We start from the raw sequence: 5,635 nt of genomic DNA, 5'->3' as shown, positions 1-5,635 counted from the left end.
CAGGCCTGTGGCCAATGAGAACATTTAGGGAAAAGAAAATACACACATGGCCAGGTGCAGTGGCTCATACCTGTAATCCCAGCACTTTGAGAGGTCAAGGAGGAAGGATCGCTTGAGGTCAGGAGTTTGAGACCAGCCTGGACAACATAGCAAGATCCTGTCTCTACAAAAAAAAAAAAATTGTAAAGTTAGCTGGGTATGGCAGTGCATGCCTATAGGCCTAGCTACTCAGGAGGCTGAGGCAAGAGGATTGCTTGAACCCAGAAGTTCAAGTCCGCAGTGAGCTATGATCACACCAATGCACCCCAGCCTAGGTGATAGAGGGAGATCGTGTCTCTAAAAATAATAAGGCCAAGCACGGTGGCTCACACCTATAATCCCAGCCACTTGGGAGGCCAAAGTGGGAAGATCACTTGAGCCCAGAGTTTTGAGAACAGCCTGGGCAACATAATGAGACCCTATCTCCACAAAAAAATAGAAAAATCAGCGTGGTATGGTGGCACATGCCTGTAGTTCCAGTTGCTTGGGAGGCTGAGGCAGAAACATCACTTGAGCCTAGGAGGTTGAGGGTGCAGTGAGTTGTGATAGTGCCACTGCACTCCAGCCTGAGCAATAGAGCAAGAAAAATAAATAAAATAAAATAATAATAATAAAGTAAATAAAAATAGCATGAAAATAATTTTTTTTTTTTTTAATTTGAGACAGAGTCTTACTCAGTCACCCAGGCTGGAGTGCAGTGGCACAATCTCGGCTCACTCCAACCTTGACCCTCCAGGTTCAAGTGATTCTCCTGCCTCAGCCTCCTGAGTAACTGAGATTACAGGTGCCTGCCACCATGTAATCTCTAGCTAATTTTTATATTTTTAGTAGAGACAGGGTTTCACCATCTTGGCCAGGCTAGTCTTGAACTCCTGACCTCATGATCCACCTGCTTTGGCCTCCCAAAGTGCTGGGATTACAGGCATGAGCCACTGTGCCCAGCCATGAAAATAATTTTTTTAAAAGAAAAGAAAATGGGCCAGGCACAGTGGCTCACCCCTGTAATCTCAGCACTTTGGGAGGCCAAGGTGGATGGATCACAAGGTCAGGAAATCGAGACCATCCTGGCCAACAGGGTGAAACTCCATCTCTACTAAAAATACAAAAATTAGCTGGGCGTGGTGGTGCATGCCTGTAATCCCAGCTACTCAGGAGGCTGAGGCAGGAGCATCATTTAAACCAGGGAGTCAGAGCCCAGATCGTGCCACTGCACTCCAGCCTGGGTGACAAAGCAAGACTGTGTCTCTAAAAAAGGGAAAGGAAGGGAAAAGAAGGGAAGGGAAGGAAAGGGAAGGGAAGGGAAGGGGTACACATACAGGCTCTAAAATCTGTACAGCAACTAGCAAAATCTACAAGAATAAGCATACAAACATCATTGTGAAACTTAGAATTCATAACCATTTCATTACATACAATTTGCAGATAATCTGTTCTCACTTATGAAGATTTCTGATTGCTAAGAAAGAATCAGAGCCAATGGTGAATTAAATAGGCTACATGCAGGCAAATAAAGACAACAGGAAAAGTACAAAACACAAAAAGATTTGCAAAAAATAATAATAAATATTTATGTGGTATGTGGGTGTCACATGGGTGGGGCTAAGGGTTGCTCTCACCCCCATGTCAGACCCCAGCTCCTCTGAGACTCTGAAGTACCCCATTGGGACCTTAGTCCTGCAGCCTCTGCCCTCAACTTATAAAGAGGTATTGTCTTGACCCTTGACTTCTTTCCCCCTGTTAACAGCTGCCTCAAAGGCATCCGCGCAGGGATCTCACAGGGAGGAGGGTGCACTCCACCCTTTTACAGACTGATGCCTCCCAAACACACACATCCAAGAAAAGTGAACAGCACCTAGGAGAACTGTATACCAACAGTTGTATAATGAGTATACCAATATATGCATAATGAGAGTCCCAGAAGGAGAGAAGTGAAAGGAGCAGAAAGAATATTTGATGAGGCCGGGTATGGTGGTTCATGCCTGTAATCCCAGCACTTTGAGAGGCTGAGGCGGGCAGATCACTTGAGGTCAGAAGTTTGAGACCAGCCTGGCCAACATAGCAAAAAACTATGTCTACTAAAAATACAAAAATTAGCCGGGCATGGTCGCAGGCACCTGTAACCCCACCTACTTGGTAGGTTGAAGCAGGACAATCACTTGAACCCAGAAGGCAGAGGTTGCAGTGCACCAAGATCACGCCTCTGCACTCCAGCCTGGGTGACACAGTGAGACTCCATCTCAAATAATAATAATATTTGATGAAACAATGGCCAAAAACTTCCCAGAAGTCCAGAACTGATGAAAGTCATGAATCTACACATCCACGAAGCTCAACAAACTCCAAGTAGGATAAACACAGAGAACCTCATCAGGACACATTAAAACCAAACACACACAGCCTCCTGGTCCAGGCCTCTTGGACACCCCCTCCTATACAGACCTCCATCACCTGACACCTGATCTCCTACCTGAATATTCAGCAGTGAACAACATAGATAAGCATCACCTGATCACTTAGTGGAGCCCCAGTCTGGACAAGGAGGCAGATAAACTAGAACAAACCACTGGGACTGTTAAATTCAAGTTGTAGCAAGTGTTAGAAGAAAGGAAACTGAGTGATGTGATACTGACTAGACAGAGGTGGTGGACAGAAACGGCCTCCCTAGAAGGTGCCATTGGACCTAAAGGATGAGAGAGAGGTAGCCTCAGAAGAACAAGGGCTTCCCAGGCAGAAGGAACCGTGTGTGTAAAGGACCTGAGGCAGAAACAGCTTGATGTGAAGGAGAACCAGAAAGGAGGCCATGGTGAGTGAATGGGCAGTCCAAGAGATGAGGCTGGAAGTCTTCTTAGACCCTGGTGGGAATCTGGATTTTATTCTAGGTGGGGTGAGCAGTCACAGAAACACTATTCAGCAGGATGGTGCCATAATCTGATTTCAGTTTTAAGTCCACTGTGGGTAATATACGGAGAATGAAATGTAGGGCTAGGGCAGGTTATATTTTCCCAGATGGCCACAATATCTCCCACCCTACATCCATTTGTACAAGGTCACTTTGACTTGCCTCGCATGTAGAGAGGTATAGCCTGTGTCCCCTTTCCTTAAATCTGGTGGCAGAAGTGACACAGCATGACACCTGAGGCTGGGTCAGAAGAGATGCCACTTCCTCCTTGTTCACTTTCAGAGGCCTGGGTGGTTGTCTAAGAAGTCTGACTACCCCAAGGCCACCATTGCTGGAAGGAAACCTGAGCCGCATGGAGAGGCCTGTGTAGTTGCCCTAGTCCATAGCCCCAGCAACAGCTGATGTCAATTGCAAGACCTTTGAGTGAAGACACCTCCAGATGATTCAGGACCCCACCCCCCGCCATTTTTTAGTAACCCCCTAGCCTTGGAGTCTTCCCAACTGAGGTATAGGGACAGGCACTCTCCCCTGTCCAAACTGAACCACAGCATCTGTGAGCATCATGTAAACCAAAGGGTGTCTGAGACAAGTCTCAACAAATTTAGAAAGTTTATGTTGCCAAGGTTAAGGACACACCTGTGACACAGACTTAGAAGCTCCTGACAACATAAGCCCAGGGAAGTCAGGACCACTACCTTGACTCACGTCTGTAATCCTAGCTACTTGGGGGGCCAAGGCGGGCAGATCACTTGAGCCCAGGAGTTTTTTGTGTATTTTTTTTGTTTTGTTTTGTTTTTTTGAGACAGAGTTTCATTCTTGTTGCCCAGACTGGAATATAATGGCACAGTATCGGCTCACTACAACCTCCGCCTCCTGGGTTCAAGCAATTCTCCTGCCTCAGCCTCCCAAGTAGCTGGGATTATAGGCCTATGCCACCACCCCCAGCTAATTTTGTATTTTTAGTAGAGACGGGGTTTCCCCATGTTGGCCAGGCTGGTCTCGAACTCCCAACCTCAGGTGATCCACCCGCCTTGGCCTCCCAAAGTGCTGGGATTACAGGCGTGAGCCACCACACCCAGCCAAGCCCAGGAGTTTGAGACCAGTCTGGGTAACATAATGAGACTCCATCTCTACAAAAAGTAGGGAAATTGGCCAGGTATGGTGACACGTGCCTGTAGTCCCACTTGCTGGGGAGGCTGAGGCAGGAGCATCACTTGAGCCCAAGAGGTTGAGACTGCAGTGAGCTGTGGTGGTACCAGCTAGACCAGTTTGGTCTACTTTTATATATTTTAGGGAGACATGAGACAGCAATCAATATATGTAAGATGTACGTGGGTTTGGTCTGGGAAGGCAGGACAATTCAAACCTAGGGAGAGGGCTTCCAGGTTAAAGGTAGATAAGAGAGAAACAATTGCATTCTTTTGAGTTTCTGACTAGCCTTTCTGAATATGCAATTTACAGAGATAGTCACTTATGAAAAGACTAAGATATGCCTTAATCTGGCTTAGTGAAACAAATAGGTAAGGAAGCGATCAGATATGTGTTTGTCTCATGCGAGCAGAGGGAGTTTTGAGTTCTGCCTGTCCTTTGTCCATAAGGAATTTCCTTGTGGGCAATTTGTGAGGGAAGTGTGTAGCTTTTTTTTTTCTTTTCTTTTCTTCTTTTTTTTAGACGGCATCTTGCTCTAATGACCAGGCTAGAGTGCAGTGGCACAATTTTGATTCACTGCAACCTCTACCTCCCGTGTTCAAGCAATTCTCCTGCCCCAGCCTCCCAAGTAGCTGAGGTATAGGGACAGGCACTCTCCCCTGTCCAAACTGAACCACAGCATCTGTGAGCATCATGTAAACCAAAGGGTGTCTGAGACAAGTCTCAACAAATTTAGAAAGTTTATATTGCCAAGGTTAAGGATTACTGGAGCCCACCCACCATGCCTGGCTAAATTTTTTTTCTTTTTTTTTGTATTTTTAGTAGAGATGGGGTTTCACCATGTTGGCCAGCCTGGTTTTGAACTCCTGACCTCAAGTGATCCGTCGCCTCAGCCTCCCAAAGTGCTAGGATTGTAGGAGTGAGCCACCGTGCCCAGATAGCTTTTCCAACCTTGTAGCTATCTTAGGAATAGAATGGGAGGTAGGTTTGCCCTACACAGTTACCAATTTGACATTTTCCCTTTGGCTTAGTGCTTTGGGGGTCTCAAGATTTATTTTCCTTTCACAATCACGACATGGTTATTTTATATCATTACGTTTGGGGATGGTTTGTCAAACAGCAGTAGTAATTGGAATTTGGAGGTGAGAGAATTGAGTGGGGAAAGAGTGGCATGGGGAGACCAAGGAAGAGGCTTGGGATGGGGTGGGTAGTGGGGACGGTCATTGAAACGAATGACACTACGGCTTGCACCAGGTTGAAGCAGTACCTGAGAAGGAGAGAGGGGATACGCGTAAGCTGCGATTTGGAGACAGACCCAAGAGAACTTCCTGGATGCCATCACCCAGAGTCCTATCCAGGGAGGGTGGGTGAGGAGGAAGACCAGGGATCGGCACGTCCCCTCGAAGCTGGAGCGGATCCGGGCACCCGGAGCCCCCATTCCATCCCCTCCCGGCCCCAGGCAACTACATCTCCCAGCATCGCCCGCTCGGGCCGCGGGAAAGGGAAAGAAAAAAAAAAAAAGTTTGGGCCAAGCATTCCCGGAATGTG

The sequence above is a fragment of the Rhinopithecus bieti genome, unplaced genomic scaffold (genome assembly GCF_001698545.2).
Source record: "Rhinopithecus bieti isolate Rb0 unplaced genomic scaffold, ASM169854v2 scaffold_71542, whole genome shotgun sequence".
In the NCBI taxonomy this organism is placed as follows: Eukaryota; Metazoa; Chordata; class Mammalia; order Primates; family Cercopithecidae; genus Rhinopithecus; species Rhinopithecus bieti.
The sequence above is the reverse complement of the archived record's forward strand: the minus strand, read 5'-3'. Positions refer to the sequence as shown.